The sequence below is a fragment of the Apostichopus japonicus genome, chromosome 16 (genome assembly GCF_037975245.1).
Source record: "Apostichopus japonicus isolate 1M-3 chromosome 16, ASM3797524v1, whole genome shotgun sequence".
Lineage (NCBI taxonomy): Eukaryota > Metazoa > Echinodermata > Holothuroidea > Aspidochirotida > Stichopodidae > Apostichopus > Apostichopus japonicus.
This window is the reverse complement of record NC_092576.1, coordinates 21,573,363-21,599,510: the sequence shown is the minus strand read 5'-3', so window position 1 is coordinate 21,599,510 and position 26,148 is coordinate 21,573,363. Positions and strand designations below refer to the sequence as shown.

Genomic DNA, 26,148 nt, shown 5'->3' with positions numbered 1-26,148 from the left:
CTAAGCCAACGCTGCTGACACAAACTAAGCCAACACTGCCCACAAACACTTAGCCAACGCTGCTGACACCCACTGTTTACTGTGGTAAACCAACGCTGCTGAAGCAAAATAAGCACACACACACGAAGCCAAACGCTGCACGTACACACTAAACCAACGCTGCTTACACACACTAACCCAACGCTGCTGACACACACTAAGCCAATGCTGGTGACACACACTAAGCCAACGCTGCTGAGACTCTAAGCCAAACACTGCACACAAACACTAAGCCAACGCTGCACACACACACTATAAGCCAACGCTACACACAAACACTTAAACAACGCTGCTGACACACACACTAAGTGAAACGCTGCGTACAAACACTTAGCCAACCCTGCACATACACTAAGAGAACGCTGCACACACACACTAAACCAACGCTGCTGACACACACTAAGCCAACGCTGCTGACACACACACTAAGCCAACGTTGCACACAGACTAAGCAAACGCTCCACACACACAATAAGCAAACGCTACTGACACACACACACTAAACCAATGCTTCCGACACATACTAAGCCAACGCTGCTTACACACACTAAGCCAACACACATTCAAACACTTAGCCAAACGCTACTCACACACTAAGCTCAACGCTGCACACTTAACCAACGCCTGCCGACACACACTAAGCCAAACGCTACACACAGACACTAAGCCAATGTTGCTGACACACACACTAAAAGCCAACGCTGCTGACACACACTAAACTAACGCTGCTGACACACTAAGCCAACGCTGCTGACACACTAATCCAAAGACTGCCCACAAACACTGCTGCCAATGCTACACACACTGACACCGCTGCTGCCACACACTAAGCCAACGCTGCTGACACACACTAAGCCAACACACATTCACACACTAAGCCAACGCTGCCCACCCGCTCCTGACACACGCTGCGCCAACACTACCCACAAACACTAAGCCAACCCTGCAAACACACACTAAGCTCAACGCTGCTGACACACACTAAGCAAACGCTGCTGACACAACCTAAACCAACGCTGCTGACACACACTAAGCCAATACTGCTGACACATACTATCCCAACGCTGCCCACAAACACTAAGCCAACCCTGCTGACACACACTAAGCCAACGCTGCTGACACACATTAAGCCAACGCTGCTAACACACTTAGCCAAACGCTGCACACAAGATTATCTCAACGATGAACACACTTATCCAACGCCTAACGAAAAACACTAAGTGAAACGCTGCTGACATACTCTAAGGAAACGCCCTCCATTTACTTAACCAACGCCAGCTGAGACACACTAAGCCAACGCTGCCGACACACACTAAGCTAACGCTTGCTGACACACTAAGCCAAACGCTGCACGCAACACTAAGCAATCTCTGTGTGTACAGGGTTAACTTAGTGTTTGTGTGCAGCGCTGCTGACACACGCCATGCCAAGACTACCCACAAACACTAAGCCAACCCTGCACACACACACTAAGCTCAACGCTGCTGACACACACTAAGCAAACGCTGCTGACACAACCTAAACCAACGCTGGTGACACAAACTAAGCCAACGCTGCTGACACACACTAAGCCAATTCTGCTGACACATACTATCCCAACGCTGCCCACAAACACTAAGCCAACCTTGCTGACACACACACTAAGCCAACACTGCACTGACACACTTAGTTCAACGCTGCACACTTAACTTACGCCTGCCGACACACACTAAGCCAAACGCTGCTGACACAACCTAAACCAACGCTGCTGACACACATTAAGCCGACGCTGCTAACACACTTAGTGCCAGCAGCGTTGGCTTAGTGTGTGTCAGTAGGGTTGGCTAAGTGTGTGTCAGCAGCATTGGCTTAGTGTGTGTCGGTTGCGTTGGCTTAGTGTGTGTCATCAGCGTTGGAATAGTGTGAGGAAGGTGTAAGCTTTCTGTGTGTACACCTTAGCTGAAGGTGTATCAGCAGCGTTTGCCTAGTGTGTGTGTGCAGCGTTGGCTTAGTCTGTGTGCAGGGTTAGCTTAGTGTGTGTAAGCAGCGTTGGTTAAGTGTGCCTGTGTGAGTGCAGCGTTTGGCTTAGTGTGTGTCAGCAGCGTTGGCTTAGTGTGTATCAGCAGCGTTGTGTCAGCATCGTTGGCTTTGTGTGTTTCAGCAGCGTTGGCTTAGTGTGTGTCAGCAGCGTTAGCTAAGTGTGTGTCAGCAGCGTTGGCTCAGTTAGTGTCGGCATTGTTGGATTAGTGTTTGTGGGCATCGTTGGTTTGGCTAAGTGTGTCAGCAGCGTTGGCTTCTTGTGTGTCAGCAGGGTTGGCTTAGTGTTTGTCAGCAGCGTTTGCTTAGTGTTTGTGAGTAGACTTGGCTTAGTGTGTGTGCAGGGTTGGCTTAGTGTGTGTCAACAGCGTTTGCTAAGTGTGTGTCAGCAGCGTTGGTTAAGTGTGCCTGTGTGAGTGCAGCGTTTGGCTTAGTGTGTGTCAGCAGCGTTGGCTTAGTGTGTGTCAGCAGCCTTTGGCTTAGTGTTTGTGTGCAGCGTTGGCTGAGTGTTTGTGTGCAGCGTTGGCTTAGTGTGTGTCAGCAGCGTTAGCTAAGTGTGTGTCAGCAGCGTTGGCTCAGTTAGTGTCAGCAGTGTTGGATTAGTGTTTGTGCGCATCGTTGGTTTGGCTAAGTGTGTCAGTAGCGTTGGCTTAGTGTGTGTCAGCAGGGTTGGCTTAGTGTGTCAGCAGCGTTTGCTTAGTGTTTGTGAGTAGCCTTGGCTTAGTGAGTGTCAGCAGGGTTGGCTTAGTGTGTGTCAACAGCGTTTGCTAAGTGTGTGTCAGCAGCGTTGGCTCAGTTAGTGTCAGCAGGGTTAGCTTAGTGTGTGTCAGCAGGTTGGCTTAGTGTTTGTGGGCAGGGTTGGCTAAGTTTTTGTGGGCAGCGTTGGCTTAGTGTGCGTCAGCAGCGTTCGCTTAGTGTATGTGCAGGGTTGGCTAAGTGTTTGTACGCAGCGTTTCACTTAGTGTGTGTGTCAGCAGCGTTGTTTAAGTGTTTGTGTGTAGCGTTGGCTTATAGTGTGTGTGTGCATGGTTGGCTTAGTGTGTGTGGGCAGGGTTGGCTAAGTGTGTGGCAGCAGCGGTGTCACCGTGTGCAGCGTTGGCTTAGTGTTTGTGTGCAGTGTTTGGCTTAGAGTCTCAGCAGCGTTGGCTTAGTGTGTGTCACCAGCATTGGCTTAGTGTGTGTCAGCAGCGTTGACTAAGTGTGTGTAAGTTGGGTTAGTGTGTGTCAGCAGCGTTGGGTTAGTGTGTGTAAGCAGCGTTGGTTTAGTGTGTGCGTGCAGCGTTTGGCTTCGTGTGTGTGTTCTTATTTTGTTTCAGCAGCGTTGGTTTACCACAGTAAACAGTGGGTGTCAGCAGCGTTGGGTTAGTGTGTGTAAGCAGCGTTGGTTTAGTGTGTGCGTGCAGCGTTTGGCTTCGTGTGTGTGTGTGCTTATTTGTTTTCAGCAGCGTTGGTTTACCACAGTAAACAGTGGGTGTCAGCAGCGTTGGCTTAGTGTTTGTGGGCAGTGATGGCTTAGTATGTGTCAGCAGAGTTGGGCTCTGTGTGTGTAAAGCAGCGTTGGCTTAGTGAGTGTCAGTAGCGTTTGGTTATTGTGTGTGTGGAGCGTTTGCTTAGTCTGTGTGCAGCGTTGGCATAGTGTGTGTGTGCAGCGTTGGCTTAGTGTGTGTCAGCAGCGTTGGCTTAGTGTGTGTGTGCAGCGTTAGGCTTAGTGTACGTCAGCAGCGTTCGCTTAGTGTATGTGCAGGGTTGGCTAAGTGTTTGTACGCAGCGTTTCACTTAGTGTGTGTGTCAGCAGCGTTGGTTTAGTGTTTGTGTGTAGCGTTGGCTTATAGTGTGTGTGTGCTTATTTTGTTTCAGCAGCGATGGTTTACCACAGTAAACAGTGGGTGTCAGCAGCGTTGGGTTAGTGTGTGTAAGCAGCGTTGGTTTAGTGTGTGCGTGCAGCGTTTGGCTTTGTGTGTGTGTGTGCTTATTTGTTTTCAGCAGCGTTGGTTTACCACAGTAAACAGTGGGTGTCAGCAGCGTTGGCTTAGTGTTTGTGGGGAGTGATGGCTCAGTATGTGTCAGCAGAGTTGGGCTCTGTGTGTGTAAAGCAGCGTTGGCTTAGTGAGTGTCAGTAGCGTTTGGTTATTGTGTGTGTGGAGCGTTTGCTTAGTCTGTGTGCAGCGTTGGCTTAGTGTGTGTGTGCAGCGTTGGCTTAGTGTGTGTCAGCAGCGTTGGCTTAGTGTGTGTGTGCAGCGTTTGGCTTAGTGTACGTCAGCAGCGTTCGCTTAGTGTATGTGCAGGGTTGGCTAAGTGTTTGTACGCAGCGTTTCACTTAGTGTGTGTGTCAGCAGCGTTGGTTTAGTGTTTGTGTGTAGCGTTGGCTTATAGTGTGTGTGTGCTTATTTTGTTTCAGCAGCGATGGTTTACCACAGTAAACAGTGGGTGTCAGCAGCGTTGGCTTAGTGTTTGTGGGCAGTGTTGGCTTAGTATGTGTCAGCAGCGTTGGGCTCTTTGTGTGTCAGCAGCGTTGGCTTAGTGTGTGTCAGCAGCGTTGGCTTAGTGTGTGTGCAGCCTTTAACTTAGTGTGTGTACAGGGTTGGCTTAGTGTTTGTGTGCAGCGTTGGCTTAGTGTGTGTAAGCAGCGTTGGCTTAGTGTGTGTAAGCAGCATTGCCTTAGTGTGTGTCAGCAGCATTGGCTTAGTGTGTGTCAGCATCGTTGGCTTAGTGTGTGTGCAGGGTTGGCTTAGTGTTTGTGGGCAGGGTTGGCTAAGTGTTTGTGGGCAGCGTTGGTTTAGTGTGTGTCAGCAGCGTTGGCTTAGTATGTGTCCGCAGCATTGGCTTAGTGTGTGTGTCAGCAGCGTTGGCTTAGTGCGTGTCAGTTAGCGTTGGCTAAGTGTGTGTAAGTTGGGTTAGTGTGTGTCAGCAGCATTGGCTTAGTGTGTGTCAGCATTGTTTCCTTTTTGGTGTGTGCAGTGTTGGCTTAGTGTGTGTCAGCAGCGTTGGCTTTGTGTGTGTCAGCAGCGTTGGCTTAATGTGTGTCAGCAGCGTTGGCTTAGTATGTGTCCGCAGCATTGGCTTAGTGTGTGTGTCAGCAGCGTTGGCTTAGTGCGTGTCAGTTAGCGTTGGCTAAGTGTGTGTAAGTTGGGTTAGTGTGTGTCAGCAGCATTGGCTTAGTGTGTGTCAGCATTGTTTCCTTTTTGGTGTGTGCAGTGTTGGCTTAGTGTGTGTCAGCAGCGTTGGCTTTGTGTGTGTCAGCAGCGTTGGCTTAATGTGTGTCAGCAGCGTTGTGTGTGTCGGCAGGCGTTGGTTAAGTGTGCAGCGTTGAGCTTAGTGTGTGAGTGCAGCGTTTGGCTAAGTGTGTGTATGTGTGTTGGCTTAGTGTTTGTGGGCAGTGTTGGCTTAGTGTGTCAGCAGCGTTGACTAAGTGTTTGTGTGCAGCATTGGCTTAGTGTGTGTCAGCATTGTTTCCTTTTTGGTGTGTGCAGTGTTGGCTTAGTGTGTGTCAGCAGCGTTGGCTTTGTGTGTGTCAGCAGCGTTGGCTTAATGTGTGTCAGCAGCGTTGTGTGTGTCGGCAGGCGTTGGTTAAGTGTGCAGCGTTGAGCTTAGTGTGTGAGTGCAGCGTTTGGCTAAGTGTGTGTATGTGTGTTGGCTTAGTGTTTGTGGGCAGTGTTGGCTTAGTGTGTCAGCAGCGTTGACTAAGTGTTTGTGTGCAGCGTTGGCTAAGTGTGTGTAAGTTGGGTTAGTGTGTGTCAGCAGCATTGGCTTAGTGTGTGTCAGCATTGTTTCCTTTTTGGTGTGTGCAGTGTTGGCTTAGTGTGTGTCAGCAGCGTTGGCTTTGTGTGTGTCAGCAGCGTTGGCTTAATGTGTGTCAGCAGCGTTGTGTGTGTCGGCAGGCGTTGGTTAAGTGTGCAGCGTTGAGCTTAGTGTGTGAGTGCAGCGTTTGGCTAAGTGTGTGTATGTGTGTTGGCTTAGTGTTTGTGGGCAGTGTTGGCTTAGTGTGTCAGCAGCGTTGACTAAGTGTTTGTGTGCAGCGTTGGCTTAGTGTGTGTGTGCAGGGTTGGCTTACTGTTTGTAAGCAGTGTTTAATTTAGTGTGTGTCAGCAGCGTTAGCTTAGTGTGTGTCAGCAGGCGTTGGTTAAGTGTGCAGCGTTGAGCTTAGTGTGTGAGTTCAACGTTTACCTTAGTGTGTGAATGTGTGTTGGCTTAGTGTTAGTAGGCAGTGTTGGCTTAGTGTGTGGCAGCAGCGGTGTCAGTGTGTGCAGCATTGGCTTAGTGTTTGTAAGCAGTGTTTGGCTTAGTGTGTCAGCAGCGTTGGCTAAGTGTGTCAGCAGCGTTGGTCTAGTGTGTGCCAGCAGCGTTGGCTTAATGTGTGTCAGCAGGCGTTGGTTAAGTGTGCAGCGTTGAGCTAAGTGTGTGAGTTCAGCGTTTACCTTAGTGTGTGAATGTGTGTTGGCTTAGTGTTAGTAGGCAGTGTTGGCTTAGTGTGTGGCAGCAGCGGTGTCAGTGTGTGCAGCATTGGCTTAGTGTTTGTGTGCAGTGTTTGGCTTAGTGTGTCAGCAGCGTTGGCTAAGTGTGTCAGCAGCGTTGGTTTAGTGTGTGTCAGCAGCGTTGGCTTAGTGTGTGTAAGCAGCGTTGGCTTAGTATGTGTCCGCAGCATTGGCTTAGTGTGTGTGTGCAGGGTTGGCTTACTATTTGTAAGCAGTGTTTAATTTACTGTGTGTCAGCAGCGTTGGCTTAGTGTTTGTTGGCAGCGTTGGCTTAGTGTGTGTCAGCAGCATTGACTTAGTGTGTGTCAGCAGCGGTATCAGTGTGTGCAGCATTGGGTTAGTGTTTGTGTGCAGTGTTTGGCTTAGTGTGTCAGCAGCGTTGGCTTAGTGTGTCAGCAGTGTTGGCTTAGTGTGTGCCAGCAGCGTTGGCTTAATGTGTGTCGGCAGGCGTTGGTTAAGTGTGCAGCGTTTAGCTTGGTGTGTGAGTTCAGCGTTTACCTTAGTGTGTGAATGTGTGTTGGCTTAGTGTTTGTAGGCAGTGTTGGCTTAGTGTGGCAGTGTCAGTGTGTGCAGCATTGGCTTAGTGTTTGTGTGCAGTTTGGCTTAGTGTGTCAGCAGCGTTGGCTAAGTGTGTCAGCAGCGTTGGTTTAGTGTGTGTCAGCAGCGTTGGCTTAGTGTGTATAAGCAGCGTTGGCTTAGTATGTGTCCGCAGCATTGTCTTAGTGTGTGTGTCAGCAGCGTTGGCTTAGTGTGTGTCAGTTAGCGTTGGCTAAGTGTGTGTCAGCAGCGTTGGCTCAGTGTGTGTCATCAGCGTTTGGTTAGTGTGCCAGCAGCGTTGGTTTAGTCTGTGTGTGTGCAGCGTTTGGCTTAGTTTGTGTGTGCTTATTTTGTTTCAGCAGCGTTGGTTTACCACAGTAAACAGTGAGTGTCAGCAGCGTTGGCGTAGTGTTTGTGTGCTGTGTTGGCTTTGTGTGTGTCAGCAGTGTTGCCTTAGTGTGTGTCAGCAGTGTTTGGCTTAGTGTGTCACATGCGTTGGCTTAGTATGTGTCCGCAGCGTTGGCTTAGTGTGTGCCAGCAGCAATGGCTTAATGTGTGTCGGCAGGCGTTGGTTAAGTGTGCAGCGTTGAGCTTGGTGTGTGAGTTCAGCGTTTACCTTAGTGTGTGAATGTGTGTTGGCTTAGTGTTTGTAGGCAGTGTTGGCTTAGTGTGTGTCAGCAGCGGTGTCAGTGTGTGCAGCATTGGCCTAGTGTTTGTGTGCAGTGTTTGGCTTAGTGTGTCAGCAGCGTTGGCTAAGTGTGTCAGCAGCGTTGGTTTAGTGTGTGTCAGCATCGTTGGCTTAGTGTGTATAAGCAGCGTTGGTTTAGTATGTGTCCGCAGCATTGGCTTAGTGTGTGTGTGCAGGGTTGGCTTACTGTTTGTAAGCAGTGTTTAATTTACTGTGTGTCAGCAGCGTTGGCTTATTGTTTGTTGGCAGCGTTGGCTTAGTGTGTGTCAGCAGCATTGACTTAGTGTGTGTCAGCAGCGGTGTCAGTGTGTGCAGCATTGGCCTAGTGTTTGTGTGCAGTGTTTGGCTTAGTGTGTCAGCAGCGTTGGCTAAGTGTGTCAGCAGCGTTGGTTTAGTGTGTGTCAGCAGCGTTGGCTTAGTGTGTATAAGCAGCGTTGGCTTAGTATGTGTCCGCAGCATTGTCTTAGTGTGTGTGTCAGCAGCGTTGGCTTAGTGTGTGTCAGTTAGCGTTGGCTAAGTGTGTGTCACCAGCATTGGCTTAGTGTGTGTCAGCAGCGTTGGCTAAGTGTGTTTAAGTTGGGTTAGTGTGTCAGCAGCATTGTCTTAGTGTGTGTCAGCATTGTTTCCTTTTTGGTGTGTGCAGTGTTGGCTTAGTGTGTGTCAGCAGCATTGGCTTAGTATGTGTCCGCAGCGTTGTCTTAGTGTGTGTGTCAGCAGCGTTGGCTTAGTGTGTGTCAGTTAGCGTTGGCTAAGTGTGTGTCACCAGCATTGGCTTAGTGTGTGTCAGCAGCGTTGGCTAAGTGTGTTTAAGTTGGGTTAGTGTGTGTCAGCAGCATTGTCTTAGTGTGTGTCAGCATTGTTTCCTTTTTGGTGTGTGCAGTGTTGGCTTAGTGTGTGTCAGCAGCGTTGGCTTTGTGTGTGTCAGCAGCGTTGGCTTAATGTGTGTCAGCAGCGTTGTGTGTGTCGGCAGGCGTTGGTTAAGTGTGCAGCGTTGAGCTTAGTGTGTGAGTGCAGCGTTTGGCTAAGTGTGTGTATGTGTGTTGGCTTAGTGTTTGTGGGCAGTGTTGGCTTAGTGTGTCAGCAGCGTTGACTAAGTGTTTGTGTGCAGCGTTGGCTTAGTGTGTGTGTGCAGGGTTGGCTTACTGTTTGTAAGCAGTGTTTAATTTAGTGTGTGTCAGCAGCGTTGGCTTAGTGTTTGTTGGCAGCGTTGGCTTAGTGTGTGTCAGCAGCATTGACTTAGTGTGTGTCAGCAGCGGTATCAGTGTGTGCAGCATTGGCTTAGTGTTTGTGTGCAGTGTTTGGCTTAGTGTGTCAGCAGCGTTGGCTTAGTGTGTCAGCAGCGTTGGCTTAGTGTGTGCCAGCAGCGTTGGCTTAATGTGTGTCGGCAGGCGTTGGTTAAGTGTGCAGCGTTGAGCTTAGTGTGTGAGTTCAGCGTTTGCCTTAGTGTGTGAATGTGTGTTGGCTTAGTGTTTGTAGGCAGTGTTGGCTTAGTGTGTGACAGCAGCGGTGTCAGTGTGCAGCATTGGCTTAGTGTTTGTGTGCAGTGTTTGGCTTAGTGTGTCAGCAGCGTTGGCTAAGTGTGTCAGCAGCGTTGGTTTAGTGTGTGTCAGCAATGTTGGCTTAGTGTGTGTAAGCAGTGTTGGCTTAGTATGTGTCCGCAGCATTGGCTTAGTGTGTGTGTCAGCAGCGTTGGCTTAGTGTGTGTCAGTTAGCGTTGGCTAAGTGTGTGTCAGCAGCGTTGGCTCAGTGTGTGTCATCAGCGTTTGGTTAGTGTGCCAGCAGCGTTGGTTTAGTCTGTGTGTGTGCAGCGTTTGGCTTAGTTTGTGTGTGCTTATTTTGTTTCAGCAGCGTTGGTTTACCACAGTAAACAGTGAGTGTCAGCAGCGTTGGCGTAGTGTTTGTGTGCTGTGTTGGCTTTGTGTGTGTCAGCAGTGTTGCCTTAGTGTGTGTCAGCAGTGTTTGCTTTGTGTGTCACATGCGTTGGCTTAGTATGTGTCCGCAGCATTGGCTTAGTGTGTGTGTGCAGGGTTGGCTTACTGTTTGTAAGCAGTGTTTAATTTACTGTGTGTCAGCAGCGTTGGCTTAGTGTTTGTTGGCAGCGTTGGCTTAGTGTGTGTCAGCAGCATTGACTTAGTGTGTGTCAGCAGCGGTGTTAGTGTGTGCAGCATTGGCCTAGTGTTTGTGTGCAGTGTTTGGCTTAGTGTGTCAGCAGCGTTGGCTAAGTGTGTCAGCAGCGTTGGTTTAGTGTGTGTCAGCAGCGTTGGCTTAGTGTGTATAAGCAGCGTTGGCTTAGTATGTGTCCGCAGCATTGTCTTAGTGTGTGTGTCAGCAGCGTTGGCTTAGTGTGTGTCAGTTAGCGTTGGCTAAGTGTGTGTCACCAGCATTGGCTTAGTGTGTGTCAGCAGCGTTGGCTAAGTGTGTGCCACCAGCATTGGCTTAGTGTGTGTCAGCAGCGTTGGCTAAGTGTGTTTAAGTTGGGTTAGTGTGTGTCAGCAGCATTGTCTTAGTGTGTGTCAGCATTGTTTCCTTTTTGGTGTGTGCAGTGTTGGCTTAGTGTGTGTCAGCAGCGTTGGCTTTGTGTGTGTCAGCAGCGTTGGCTTAATGTGTGTCAGCAGCGTTGTGTGTGTCGGCAGGCGTTGGTTAAGTGTGCAGCGTTGAGCTTAGTGTGTGAGTGCAGCGTTTGGCTAAGTGTGTGTATGTGTGTTGGCTTATTGTTTGTGGGCAGTGTTGGCTTAGTGTGCCAGCAGCGTTGACTAAGTGTTTGTGTGCAGCGTTGGCTTAGTGTGTGTGTGTGCAGGGTTGGCTTACTGTTTGTAAGCAGTGTTTAATTTAGTGTGTGTCAGCAGCGTTGGCTTAGTGTTTGTTGGCAGCGTTGGCTTAGTGTGTGTCAGCAGCGTTGGCTTTGTGTGTGTCAGCAGCGTTGGCTTAATGTGTGTCAGCAGCGTTGTGTGTGTCGGCAGGCGTTGGTTAAGTGTGCAGCGTTGAGCTTAGTGTGTGAGTGCAGCGTTTGGCTAAGTGTGTGTATGTGTGTTGGCTTAGTGTTTGTGGGCAGTGTTGGCTTAGTGTGTCAGCAGCGTTGACTAAGTGTTTGTGTGCAGCGTTGGCTTAGTGTGTGTGTGCAGGGTTGGCTTACTGTTTGTAAGCAGTGTTTAATTTAGTGTGTGTCAGCAGCGTTGGCTTAGTGTTTGTTGGCAGCGTTGGCTTAGTGTGTGTCAGCAGCATTGACTTAGTGTGTGTCAGCAGCGGTAGTGTGTGCAGCATTGGCTTAGTGTTTGTGTGCAGTGTTTGGCTTAGTGTGTCAGCAGCGTTGGCTTAGTGTGTCAGCAGCGTTGGCTTAGTGTGTGCCAGCAGCGTTGGCTTAATGTGTGTCGGCAGGCGTTGGTTAAGTGTGCAGCGTTGAGCTTAGTGTGTGAGTTCAGCGTTTGCCTTAGTGTGTGAATGTGTGTTGGCTTAGTGTTTGTAGGCAGTGTTGGCTTAGTGTGTGGCAGCAGCGGTGTCAGTGTGCAGCATTGGCTTAGTGTTTGTGTGCAGTGTTTGGCTTAGTGTGTCAGCAGCGTTGGCTAAGTGTGTCAGCAGCGTTGGTTTAGTGTGTGTCAGCAATGTTGGCTTAGTGTGTGTAAGCAGTGTTGGCTTAGTATGTGTCCGCAGCATTGGCTTAGTGTGTGTGTCAGCAGCGTTGGCTTAGTGTGTGTCAGTTAGCGTTGGCTAAGTGTGTGTCAGCAGCGTTGGCTCAGTGTGTGTCATCAGCGTTTGGTTAGTGTGCCAGCAGCGTTGGTTTAGTCTGTGTGTGTGCAGCGTTTGGCTTAGTTTGTGTGTGCTTATTTTGTTTCAGCAGCGTTGGTCTACCACAGTAAACAGTGAGTGTCAGCAGCGTTGGCGTAGTGTTTGTGTGCTGTGTTGGCTTTGTGTGTGTCAGCAGTGTTGCCTTAGTGTGTGTCAGCAGTGTTTGCTTTGTGTGTCACATGCGTTGGCTTAGTATGTGTCCGCAGCATTGGCTTAGTGTGTGTGTGCAGGGTTGGCTTACTGTTTGTAAGCAGTGTTTTATTTACTGTGTGTCAGCAGCGTTGGCTTAGTGTTTGTTGGCAGCGTTGGCTTAGTGTGTGTCAGCAGCATTGACTTAGTGTGTGTCAGCAGCGGTATCAGTGTGTGCAGCATTGGGTTAGTGTTTGTGTGCAGTGTTTGGCTTAGTGTGTCAGCAGCGTTGGCTAAGTGTGTCAGCAGCGTTGGCTTAGTGTGTGCCAGCAGCGTTGGCTTAATGTGTGTCGGCAGGCGTTGGTTAAGTGTGCAGCGTTGAGCTTGGTGTGTGAGTTCAGCGTTTACCTTAGTGTGTGAATGTGTGTTGGCTTAGTGTTTGTAGGCAGTGTTGGCTTAGTGTGTGGCAGCAGCGGTGTCAGTGTGTGCAGCATTGGCTTAGTGTTTGTGTGCAGTGTTTGGCTTAGTGTGTCAGCAGCGTTGGCTAAGTGTGTCAGCAGCGTTGGTTTAGTGTGTGTCAGCAGCGTTGGCTTAGTGTGTGTAAGCAGCGTTGGCTTAGTATGTGTCCGCAGCATTGGCTTAGTGTGTGTGTGCGCAGGGTTGGCTTACTGTTTGTAAGCAGTGTTTAATTTACTGTGTGTCAGCAGCGTTGGCTTAGTGTGTATAAGCAGCGTTGGCTTAGTATGTGTCCGCAGCATTGTCTTAGTGTGTGTGTCAGCAGCGTTGGCTTAGTGTGTGTCAGTTAGCGTTGGCTAAGTGTGTGTCAGCAGCATTGGCTTAGTGTGTGTCAGCAGCGTTGGCTAAGTGTGTTTAAGTTGGGTTAGTGTGTGTCAGCAGCATTGTCTTAGTGTGTGTCAGCATTGTTTCCTTTTTGGTGTGTGCAGTGTTGGCTTAGTGTGTGTCAGCAGCGTTGGCTTTGTGTGTGTCAGCAGCGTTGGTTTAATGTGTGTCAGCAGCGTTGTGTGTGTCGGCAGGCGTTGGTTAAGTGTGCAGCGTTGAGCTTAGTGTGTGAGTGCAGCGTTTGGCTAAGTGTGTGTATGTGTGTTGGCTTAGTGTTTGTGGGCAGTGTTGGCTTAGTGTGTCAGCAGCGTTGACTAAGTGTTTGTGTGCAGCGTTGGCTTAGTGTGTGTGTGCAGGGTTGGCTTACTGTTTGTAAGCAGTGTTTAATTTAGTGTGTGTCAGCAGCGTTGGCTTAGTGTTTGTTGGCAGCGTTGGCTTAGTGTGTGTCAGCAGCGTTGGCTTTGTGTGTGTGTCAGCAGCGGTATCAGTGTGTGCAGCATTGGCTTAGTGTTTGTGTGCAGTGTTTGGCTTAGTGTGTCAGCAGCGTTGGCTTAGTGTGTCAGCAGCGTTGGCTTAGTGTGTGCCAGCAGCGTTGGCTTAATGTGTGTCGGCAGGCGTTGGTTAAGTGTGCAGCGTTGAGCTTAGTGTGTGTGTGCTTATTTTGTTTCAGCAGCGTTGTTTTACCACAGTAAACAGTGAGTGTCAGCAGCGTTGGCGTAGTGTTTGTGTGCTGTGTTGGCTTTGTGTGTGTCAGCAGTGTTGCCTTAGTGTGTGTCAGCAGTGTTTGCTTTGTGTGTCACATGCGTTGGCTTAGTGTTTGTACGCAGCGTTTGGCTTAGTTTGTGTGTTCAGGGTTGCCTTAGTGTGTCAGCAGCGTTGGCTTAGTTTGTGTCAGCAGCGTTGGTTTAGTGTGTTAGCAGCGTTGGCTTAGTTTGTTTCACAAGCGTTGGTTTAGTGTGTGTCGGCAGACGTTTGTTTAGTGTATTGCAGGCGTTGGCTTAGTGTGTGTCAGCAGCGTTGGCTTAGTGTGTGTCAGCAGGGTTGACTTCGTGTATGTCAGCAGCATCGGCTTAGTGTGAGGGCATTGTTGGCTTAATGTGTGTACATCTAAATATTGTTTCGATTTGGTATCAAACAGACATACATTTTACAAAGATACATCAAAGAAACATTCACAATAACAAAGAAACATACATCAAACAAATAAACATCCCAAAAATATACATCAAACAAATATACATCAAACAAAAATACAAACAACGAACAAACAAACATGGATCATACACCACCTTCATTGTTTTCCTTCAAAATCAACCTTGGTCATCGTCTTTCACCAACTGTTTCTCTGTTGCAGTAGCCATCTTTGTCTTACACCTTCTATAAAATAAGAAAAGTGAAAAAAAGAAATCATGTTTTGATTTGGTATCAAACAGACATACATTGTACAAACATACATCAAACAAAAATACAAACAACTAACAAACAAACATGGAACAGACACCACCTTTGTTGTTTTCCTTCAAAATCAACCTTGGTCATCGTCTTTCACCAACTGTTCCTCTCTTGCAGTAGCCATCTTTGTCCTAACACCTTCTATAAAATAAGAAAAGTGAAAAAAAAAAGAAATCATGTTTTGATTTGGTATCAAACAGACATACATTTTACAAACATACATCAAACAAATAAACATCCAAAAAATATACATCAAACAAATAAACATCCAAAAAATATACATCAAACAAAAATACAAACAACTAACAAACAAACATGGAACATACACCACCTTTGTTGTTTTCCTTCACAATCAACCTTGGTCATCGTCTTTCGCCAACTGTTTCTCTGTTGCAGTAGTCATGTTTTTTGACACCTATAAAATAAGAAAAAAAGAAAAGAAATGATGTTTCGATTTGGTATCAAACAGACATACATTTTACAAACATACATCAAAGATACATTCATCATAACAAAGAAACATACATCAAACAAATAAACATCCCAAAAATATACATCAAACAAATATACATCAAAGAAAAATACAAACAACGAACAAACAACATGGAACATACACCACCTTTATTGTTTTCCTTCACAATCAACCTTGGTCATCGTCTTTCACCAACTGTTCCTCTGTTGCAGTAGCCATCTTTGTCTTACACCTTCTATAAAATAAGAAAAGTGAAAAAAAGAAATCATGTTTTGATTTGGTATCAAACAGACATACATTTTACAAACATACATCAAAGAAACATTCACCATAACAAAGAAACATACATCAAACAAATAAACATCCAAAAAATATACATCAAACAAATATACATCAAAGAAAAATACAAACAACGAACGAACAAACATGGAACATACACCACCTTTATTGTTTTCCTTCAAAATCAACCTTGGTCATCGTCTTTCACCAACTGTTTCATTGTTGCAGTAGCCATCTTTGTCTTACACCTTCTATAAAATAAGAAAAGTGAAAAAAAGAAATCATGTTTTGATTTGGTATCAAACAGACATACATTGTACAAACATACATCAAACAAATAAACATCCAAAAAATATTCATCAAACAAATATACATCAAACAAAAATACAAACAACTAACAAACAAACATGGAACAGACACCACCTTTGTTGTTTTCCTTCAAAATCAACCTTGGTCATCGTCTTTCACCAACTGTTCCTCTCTTGCAGTAGCCATCTTTGTCCTAACACCTTCTATAAAATAAGAAAAGTGAAAAAAAAAGAAATCATGTTTTGATTTGGTATCAAACAGACATACATTTTACAAACATACATCAAACAAATAAACATCCAAAAAATATACATCAAACAAATAAACATCCAAAAAATATACATCAAACAAAAATACAAACAACTAACAAACAAACATGGAACAGACACCACCTTTGTTGTTTTCCTTCAAAATCAACCTTGGTCATCGTCTTTCACCAACTGTTCCTCTCTTGCAGTAGCCATCTTTGTCCTAACACCTTCTATAAAATAAGAAAAGTGAAAAAAAAAAGAAATCATGTTTTGATTTGGTATCAAACAGACATACATTTTACAAACATACATCAAACAAATAAACATCCAAAAAATATACATCAAACAAATAAACATCCAAAAAATATACATCAAACAAAAATACAAACAACTAACAAACAAACATGGAACATACACCACCTTTGTTGTTTTCCTTCACAATCAACCTTGGTCATCGTCTTTCGCCAACTGTTTCTCTGTTGCAGTAGTCATGTTTTTTGACACCTATAAAATAAGAAAAAAAGAAAAGAAATGATGTTTCGATTTGGTATCAAACAGACATACATTTTACAAACATACATCAAAGATACATTCATCATAACAAAGAAACATACATCAAACAAATAAACATCCAAAAAATATACATCAAACAAATATACATCAAAGAAAAATACAAACAACGAACAAACAACATGGAACATACACCACCTTTATTGTTTTCCTTCACAATCAACCTTGGTCATCGTCTTTCACCAACTGTTCCTCTGTTGCAGTAGCCATCTTTGTCTTACACCTTCTATAAAATAAGAAAAGTGAAAAAAAGAAATCATGTTTTGATTTGGTATCAAACAGACATACATTTTACAAACATACATCAAACAAATAAACATCCAAAAAATATACATCAAACAAATAAACATCCAAAAAATATACATCAAACAAAAATACAAACAACTAACAAACAAACATGGAACATACACCACCTTTGTTGTTTTCCTTCACAATCAACCTTGGTCATCGTCTTTCGCCAACTGTTTCTCTGTTGCAGTAGTCATGTTTTTTGACACCTATAAAATAAGAAAAAAAGAAAAGAAATGATGTTTCGATTTGGTATCAAACAGACATACATTTTACAAACATACATCAAAGATACATTCATCATAACAAAGAAACATACATCAAACAAATAAACATCCCAAAAATATACATCAAACAAATATACATCAAAGAAAAATACAAACAACGAACAAACAACATGGAACATACACCACCTTTATTGTTTTCCTTCACAATCAACCTTGGTCATCGTCTTTCACCAACTGTTCCTCTGTTGCAGTAGCCATCTTTGTCTTACACCTTCTATAAAATAAGAAAAGTGAAAAAAAGAAATCATGTTTTGATTTGGTATCAAACAGACATACATTTTACAAACATACATCAAAGAAACATTCACCATAACAAAGAAACATACATCAAACAAATAAACATCCAAAAAATATACATCAAACAAATATACATCAAAGAAAAATACAAACAACGAACGAACAAACATGGAACATACACCACCTTTATTGTTTTCCTTCAAAATCAACCTTGGTCATCGTCTTTCACCAACTGTTTCATTGTTGCAGTAGCCATCTTTGTCTAACACCTTCTATAAAATAAGAAAAGTGAAAAAAAGAAATCATGTTTTGATTTGGTATCAAACAGACATACATTGTACAAACATACATCAAACAAATAAACATCCAAAAATATACATCAAACAAATATACATCAAAGAAAAATACAAACAACGAACGAACAAACATGGAACATACACCACCTTTATTGTTTTCCTTCAAAATCAACCTTGGTCATCGTCTTTCACCAACTGTTTCATTGTTGCAGTAGCCATCTTTGTCTTACACCTTCTATAAAATAAGAAAAGTGAAAAAGGAAATCATGTTTTGATTTGGTATCAAACAGACATACATTGTACAAACATACATCAAACAAATAAACATCCAAAAAATATACATCAAACAAATATACATCAAACAAAAATACAAACAACAAACAAACAAACATGGATCATACACCACCTTTATTGTTTTCCTTCAAAATCAACCTTGGTCATCGTCTTTCACCAACTGTTCCTCTCTTGCAGAAGCCATCTTTGTCTAACACCTTCTATAAAATAAGAAAAGTGAAAAAAAAGAAATCATGTTTTGATTTGCTATCAAACAGACATACATTGTACAAACATACATCAAACAAATAAACATCCAAAGAATATACATCAAACAAATATACATCAAACAAAAATACAAACAACTAACAAACAAACATGGAACATACACCACCTTTGTTGTTTTCCTTCACAATCAACCTTGGTCATCGTCTTTCGCCAACTGTTTCTCTGTTGCAGTAGTCATGTTTTTCTTACACCTATAAAATAAGAAAAAAAGAAAAGAAATGATGTTTCGATTTGGTATCAAACAGACATACATTTTACAAACATACATCAAAGATACATTCATCATAACAAAGAAACATACATCAAACAAATAAACATCCCAAAAATATACATCAAACAAATATACATCAAACAAAAATACAAACAACAAACGAACAAACTTGGAACATACACCACCTTTATTGTTTTCCTTCACAATCAACCTTGATCATCGTCTTTCACCAACTGTTTCTTTGTTGCAGTAGTCATCTTTGTCTAAAACCTTCTATAAAATAAGAAAAAGAAAAAGAAAAGAAGAAAGAAAAAAGAAGAAAAAAAACATGTTTCGATTTGGTATCAAACAGACATAAATTGTACAAACATACATCAAAGAAACATTCATCATAAGAAATAAACATTCAAAAAAATAAACGTCAAACAAATATACATCAAACAAAATTACAAACAACGAACAAACAAACATGAAACATACACCACCTTTATTGTTTTCCTTCACAATCAACCTTGGTCATCGTCTTTCACCAACTGTTTCTCTGTTGCAGTAGCCATCTTTGTCTTACACCTATAAAATAAGAAAAAAAAGAAATCATGTTTCGATTTGGTATCAAACAGACTTACATTTTACAAACATACATCAAAGAAACATTCACCATAACAAAGAAACATACATCAAACAAATAAACATCCAAAAAATATACATCGAACAAATATACATCAAACAAAAATCCAAACAACGAACAAACAAACATGGAAAAAACACCACCTTTATTGTTTTCCTTCACAATCAACCTTGGTCATCGTCTTTCACCAACTGTTTCATTGTTGCAGTAGCAATCTTTGTCTAAAACCTTCTATAAAATAAGAAAATTAAAGGAACAAGAAAAAGAAATCATGTTTGGATTTGGTATCAAAGTGACATACATTGTCAACATACATCAAAGAAACATTCATCATAACAAAGAAACATACATCAAACAAATGTACATCAAACAAATGTACATCAAACAAATGTACATCAAACAAAAATACAAACAACGAACAAACAAACATGGAACATACACCACCTTTATTGTTTTCCTTCACAATCAACCTTGGTCATCGTCTTTCACCAACTGTTTCATTGTTGCAGTAGCCATCTTTTTCTTACACCTTCTATAAACGAGAAAAAAGGAAAGAGATGTTTGGATTTGGTGTCAAACAGACAAACATCGTACAAACAAGATAGAAAAATCATAAAAAACCCATAAAAAAACATACATGAAACAACAAATACATCAACAAAAGTACATTAATCAAAACTACAAACAACGAACAAACAAATATCAAACATGGAATATACACCAACTTTATTTTTTTCCTTCACAATCAACCTTTGTCATCGTCCTTCACTAACAACACCGTTGTTTTAGTAGACATATTTGTCTTACACCTATTATAAGAAGAAAAAAAGAAGGTTGTTGGATTTGGTACGACACAATTTAAAGAAAGAAAACATCGAACAAGCAAACATAAAACAAGCATGAAACAAACAGACATGGAACACAACCTTTATTGTTGTTCTCCAGCAGGTTGGTATGATCGGTGTAAAGTTACATTTACAGCAATTTAGAAAAGGCTTTAAGTTTAGGCAGAGTTCCTTCAAATAATTTCTCATAAACTTAGCCATTAAGGTGTACAAAGCACCAACTGATATTGCCTGACATCAGCGCTACATTTTGCACTATTTGTTGCCCATGCCAAAAGTATTTGTATAACGAGCTGTACGTGCAGATGGATATCATGCATACACATTTAATCCTGGCTCATTAATAATAGGAATAAGAGACATGTTTACATTTGCTTGTTTTTAAAAGTGTTGTAGCCTAGCTGGCTACATCTCATCCTAGCCAGAGAAATGGTATCTTCCTTAGGCCTAACGTTCCCAACCGACTGCTGCAAGGAGCTGAAAACAAGGCAGGCATATAGCATGTACGATTAAATGGTTTACTACTAGTAGCATGAAGACTGGGGCCCACTCGACGCGATAATACCCGGTTCCTAATTTATTACCCGAATCATACGCAAAGTTTAATTGTTTAAAAAAAATTGCAAACCGATGGTTAGGCTGATTTCCCATTGACTTAGTGTGTTGTTAGGCTACCATGTGTTCGAAGATAACAGCAATAACGAAAGCTTTCCATAGATATCTTATAACTGCGTCACAATTTCAGCTAATAAACGGATGGCTAGGCTAGACTACCCCCATTGACTTAGTGTGGTGTTAGGCAACCATGTGGTCGAACGTAACAGCAATGACGAAAGTATTCCATGGATGTCTTACAACTGCGTCACAACTCCAGCAAATAAACAGATGGTTAGGCTTAGCTAGTTTCTCATTGACTTAGTGTGGTGTTAGGCTACCATGTGGAAGAAATTATTATTTATTCATTCGTTTATTTCAAAGAAGGAAAGGCTGACAAGGAATTTTACGCGATGTTTATGGATTATAGACGGGATAACTAAAAAGTAGTAATCGCAAGTGGCTTTTTACTAATCGTTTATTCCAAATGCGATCAAATTGCCCGAATCGCGAAATCTCGCGGCTAATGCGAACCTTGGGCCTGCATAATAGAGAGTAGTAGTATTTAAAACTGTTTAAGAGCTAAATTGGATATTTATATGGTTTGATCCAATAGACGTGCACGAGCTAGCATAAGCAGCGGCGGCAGTGCGATGTTAGTAGTAATGCTAATTATAATTAAATAATTAATTTATTAACAAGTTAATGAAAGAAACAGAAGCAAATACAAATTATTGAGGGAGGTTTTATTCCTTATCTTACACCTACGTATTTGAACATGAAAACATTGTCAGTAGAGAATATAATGCATTTATTACAGCATCCAATATGTAATTTCTTGAAAATCGTGATACACGAGGGTAAACAAATTTTTCCCGGGTACCCGGATACTCGACGGGTAACGGCCCTCGGGTACCCGGTTCCCGATTTTTGGACCCGTGTAAACACTATCCAGACAGAAACACCTCCCTGATTTTTTTACGTAGTACGGATACTGAATTTGTCAATAAGGAAATTTAATAGTAGTACACTGTTGAGTCGTTAAATAAATGTTAACAACTATTTCTTGAAGAAACACGTGTACCAAAAACAACAGGTTTCTTTTAATCATTAAGTAAGTTTAAGAAAGTGCTAAGCAGATATTTCCACGCTTGGGTTTGAAGTTATCACTTTGACGTATGCATGGCCTACCAATAAATATTTCAATTGGAATATTTTACTCACATTCACACTATATCGGCACACGCAGTCCAAAAGTCAGCACATCAACGTCTTCATGCAAACCACGCTGCTCTGAGTTTGACACAACCTAAATTTTGGCGCCAAATGTTTTCTTCTTTGGTTATTTCATCAAAGTCAGTCAACCATAGAGAAGATTGACTGATATCTGTCGTATATGGAACGCCAAAAGAACCACAGTGGCATGAATTACAAACTTGAAATGTATTATTACTAATTTGACATGTACTCAATTCATGTGTATTCATCTAAATTGTCACGTAAAAATTGACATCTAAATTTGACATCTAAATTGACATCTAAAAATTGACATCTAAATTTGACATCTAACTTGACATTTAAAAATTGACATGTAAATTGACACGTACAAAAAATGACACGTAAAAGTTGACATCGAAATTGTCACGTATTACTACTGATGTCAATACTATGGGGCGCCGTGTGTGACAAAAACTTTACACCGAATAATTGATTACAACTTCCCATATATAAGTTATTCCGTATTGTAACGCCCCTGTACCCAGGCAGAGCGGCAGCGTGGGTTATCAGGCAGCTTGAGGCCAACTGATGTCAGGGAAGGGGAAAGGGGGAGGCGAAGAATAATGCCAGCAGGGCTTATTAAACCAATACACAAATATAGGGAAGAATATAGTTTACGAGAACTGGGTGGGTCTCATTCACCGATTTGATTAATCCACTTGAAAACATACACTTGACAAAAACAAGGCAGTGTCTTTCTGCCGTACTCAAACATGAACGAGCAAAAATTCAATTGAACTAAATAACTAATAAACTACGTACCAGGGCGTGGGCAGCACGGCTCTTAAGAATTACGAGAGTGAATACCCAACACGGGGCGCCAACGACAGGCTGGACAAATACTGCTCAATGTGCCTAGATTAGCTATTACAATACCTCTGAGAGAACCCTAATTTTACCTTACCACCTGTTTAAATTACATGCAACGAAGCCAACCAGGACGGGAAATTGTCAGTTATAAAATACAATAGGAAATGGCGCCCGTAGTCAGCCCTCACTCCTGGACCCGCTCTCTAAAATAAATAAAACAACCTTACCTTTAAAATAATACTAAACTGCAATAGCCGTGCTGCTCACTGCTGGTCTCCAGTTCTCTGCCCGAACATCAACGAAATAAACCAAGTCTTCCAAAACACAAATAAACATAACAAGCAACACCGTCTTAATTAAACAAGGTATAGAGAGCAAGCTATAGTAAAATAGATAAACGCTTAACAGGAGATAGAAGAGGTAATGCCTGGAATGCTGGTGATGGCAGACGACGGGGAGAGCGAGAAAGACTTGCAAAATAGAACAAAAGTAAGTGGAATGCTGAGTGAATGGGCAACATATCGCATAGTCAATTATTCTTAAAACTCGGGGAAACATATTCTGAGTAGCCGTGGGCGTGTTCGAATCGGAGTACATGCATCCCGAACACCCAGGGCGTTACAGTATTATATAAAGACTACTCGTACTCCTCGTATGTATAGCTTATGTTTGACCTATTTATATTTGCATAACATATATTTATAAATAGTAACTAATATGTATGTCACTTAATCATTACATATAATTTTGTCGCGCACGGCTTTTCCGATAATTTCGTAACCTTCGGCAAGCTCATATACATAGGTTATAACCATGGAAACAACAGGCGAATGGGCGGTGCCTATATTAGTAGTAATAGTGAGTTGAGTCTCGTCCATCCGACATGCTCAGTGATTAACCTCCGCCACGTATCACGATCTTGCGCAAGGTTTATTTGCTTCCTCGAAATTGTGAATATTAGACACTGGTTTTTGTTGGCGGGAGTATGCAAATAGTGGACCGTTTGGGGAAAAAAATTCGCGACCGGGAGCCCGTATCTGGCGGCGAGTATTTTTTCCTAGACCGCTAGCGCAAATATTGCGCAAACATGAATATTTGCCGTATTAGGAATTTAGGCTCCGCCCATATTTATAAAGTACCTCAACTCGATGAAAGTTCAGGTGAAAGTTCTTGGTTGCGAAATGGATTCTGCAGTCAGATATGGCTAATTATGCGATATTCCTGCTTTATCAGTAAGTAGCCTACACTGTTTAATAACGAAGTCCATGATTATGTGTTTTATAATGAAGTCCACGGTAATGTGAGAAAGAGATAAGCAAACGTTGTCGTTAGGGCAGCACAAACTTTCCTACTTGCGCTACTACTTTAGTACTACTAGAGGTACTACTGACTAGGCTAGGCTACTTACAAATACAAGTTACAACAAGCTTACTGCTCAGCTTAGTCTATGCTAACTCAAAACACTTTATATATGCCTTCATGGCTGTGTTTGGGATGAGGAGTTATGGAGAGGGGTATTATGAGTAACCTGCCTTTGGCAGAGAGACTGTTTGTCTCTAGGCCTAAGCCTAATTTAGTCAGTGTGACCATTACCTAGTAGTAGTATGTGGGTCATTTCATCTCTAAAAAAGGGAGAGAAAGCCAATCTATATTAAATAAAATACTGCAATATTAGATAGATCATTACACAAGAAACATCATGATCTTTACCTATGTTCATTAACAAACAACTAGGCCTAGACTAGGCATATAAATATCAGAGTTGTACGGTAATCGAACTAGTACTGGACTACTGGTACCGGAGTCTGTATTTTGAGTAATGCAGGCGTGCATGTAAGTGGTCCAACAGTGGACTTGCTCCACATACCAAAGAAGTTTTTACTCTATTTGTTGTAATTTGTAATTTGTAAATATGCGAACAGTAAAACACTATTACAAGTTAACCCCATCATAAGATTGTGTGTTTTTGTTTCAGCTGTCACCTTGGAAATGTACTATACTTTCACTTACAAGTTTTATTTTATATTTCAGAAAATATTACCAGAATGTCCATTTAAAGTCACAAATTTTGAGAAACTACTGTACCATCAGTGGATAGTGAAGAACATATTACTGCAACGATTCGCCTTCCATACTCAATGAAGGAAGCTGTGTTGGACTGGAAATGCAACTTTGAATCTAAATCTCTCAACACGCTTCTTACATATAAAACATATTATGAAACTGAAATGGGTGAAGAATGTTTTTAAGGTACAAACATTTTCATACATATTTGCAGGATTCGCTCTGGTAATTTCTTTTATAAAATATATGCAGGATTGACACTGACAGTTTTCAATGATAAATTACTGATGACTTTACTTAGTTCCTTCTCTCCTCGTGAAGAATTGGGCCATTGATCAGTCTGCTCTATCCTATCCGGCCTGTTGCTCTCTGTTCTACTTCTGTCCAACTCAGTAGACCAAGATTGGATCTCTCCGTTTCCACTGTTCTCCTCCAGGTTTCTTTCAGTCTTCTCCTTCTTAGCTTGTCATTTCGGTTTATTCTCAAAACATGGCCCAGCCATTCTCCTCTCCGTTTTTTTTTATTGTAATGTTCACTGCCTCTCTATTAGCTTTCTCTCTTATCCTTCATTAGATATTCTTGTTGGTCAATGCATTTTTAATATTCTCTTAAGGCCTTTATGAAGAAAGACATCAAGCTTACTCTAATCATTTACTAATGGGATCATTACTGATGGAGCAAGTCCAAAACTCCTCCCCCCAGTTTGTTCACCCTACCAATATTTGTACAATATAATTTTGCCCTGACCTTTTCTTCCAAAAGTTTGACATCCACCCCCTCCCCCACCCTCAGAAAGTTTGGTCCCTCCCATTTTTGGTACTGCTGAGAAAGTGTATTTATAATGCTTATAATTCTGACCAAACAAAATATTTCCATGTAGTATGTACAGTAGTTATGAGTTATAAAGTTTCACGCAAAATTTGCTTACCTGTAGTTGTAATTTTCTGGATTTAACATTTAATGTAAAACTCCTATTAATTACATACCATGAGACTATTTTAGCCCTTATCATGCTTAAGGAAATCAGAACATACCGAGAATATCTTTTTGTGAGAAAGTGACATGATATACCAGTAACCAAGCAGAGACTGATGAGTAGGCTACACAAGATCAAACTGCCCATGAAACTTAGTATGCACCATTGGAAAAATGTACAACTTGAAAATGTATTTATGTACACAATTCATGTGTATAAGATTTTGTTGAGTATATGTTAAATTTAAATTCTTGTTACTGTACAATAATTTTATGCTCCATTTACAGAGAGTTTATTGTTGTCAACATAAAATCGACCCAAAAACAGTAACTGCAGACAAGCGACGTTGCTCAAAGAACACCAGTTGCCCTCCACAGATGACAGTTATAGTGAAGAAACTTGTATGATATTCAAGGTAAGTATGATGTCAAACTACAGCCTATGATCCTGGGTTGGATACAGGGTTGGCCGGTTTAAACCGGAGGGTTTTGACCACCTAAAAGTGGTCAAAACTAATTTTGTGCATAAACTGACATGTTTGTCAACCCAATTAGACATCTACAGCAAGTACAGTATCTAAACCAAGTAGGCCCCTATCAAGCAATGTTCAAAGGACACATGTGGAATACAGATATACTGTACAGTATTATTAAAGAGTAGGCCTACTGACACATATATATATATATTGAAGAACTTTTATTTCCATGAAACTCCCTAACTACAATTTACAATCTAAAGTTAAACTGCAATTGAACTTTGAACAACTAATTCACTACAGCTCAAAAAAGGCATGTCAAGACGTCTGTTGATTTGTCAGTACAGGGCAATTATGTCAATAGGTATAAACCCCCTTTTGGCAAAAAAAATTAAATTTGGTCAAAAAGTACAATTGGTGTCAGACGTACAGTACACCTCCAAGAAATGCCAACTTTAAAATATCTGTTTCTCAACACTTGTTCCCAATTGAGCTACTTAACTTGCATCATTCAATTAGTGAAAAGATACAACTAATATGTCTGATACTAATTATCAACATGTGAATTACATTTTGCATATATCCGTTACATTCGTTGGTTGGTGTTTAAATATTTTGCACGGGTTGGATATCACGTTAAACCACAGCCTTGGGGCGAGTAGTACCCTGGGGGCTAGTAGTGCCTTCAGGTGTATAGTGCCCTGTGGCGAATGGTGCCATTGTGGTGAGTAGTGCCATCAGGTCGAGTAGTGCCTCGGGAC

At 42.3% G+C, this 26,148-nt stretch overlaps 1 protein-coding gene and 1 long non-coding RNA gene across 6 annotated transcripts in view; one reads left to right on the top strand and one right to left on the bottom strand.

Annotated features, from left to right (window-relative positions):
* Positions 1-12,441: 12,441 nt before the first annotated feature.
* Positions 12,442-22,440, bottom strand: LOC139983690 (uncharacterized). Of its 4 annotated transcripts, none has more exons than XR_011798793.1 (4): positions 22,100-22,440; positions 21,009-21,171; positions 14,576-19,154; positions 12,442-14,371 (listed from the first exon to the last, which is right to left on the bottom strand). It is a non-coding gene; the product is annotated as an uncharacterized lncRNA (long non-coding RNA). The 4 variants fall into 4 exon arrangements; XR_011798792.1 differs by having other exon boundaries at positions 12,442-15,771; positions 15,976-19,154; XR_011798791.1 differs by having other exon boundaries at positions 12,442-17,697; positions 17,903-19,154.
* Positions 22,441-22,808: 368 nt separating this feature from the next.
* The window catches only part of LOC139983616 (uncharacterized), a 121,223-nt gene continuing 117,883 nt past the window's right edge, over positions 22,809-26,148 (top strand). Inside the window, exons 1-3 of one of the 2 annotated variants that reach the window (XR_011798769.1) lie at positions 22,809-23,104; positions 23,904-24,122; positions 25,200-25,327. The gene's annotated coding sequence lies outside the window, so the exon portion shown is untranslated. The remainder of the gene's footprint in view (positions 23,105-23,903; positions 24,123-25,199; positions 25,328-26,148) is intronic. The other variant, XM_071997275.1, reaches the window with a different exon arrangement.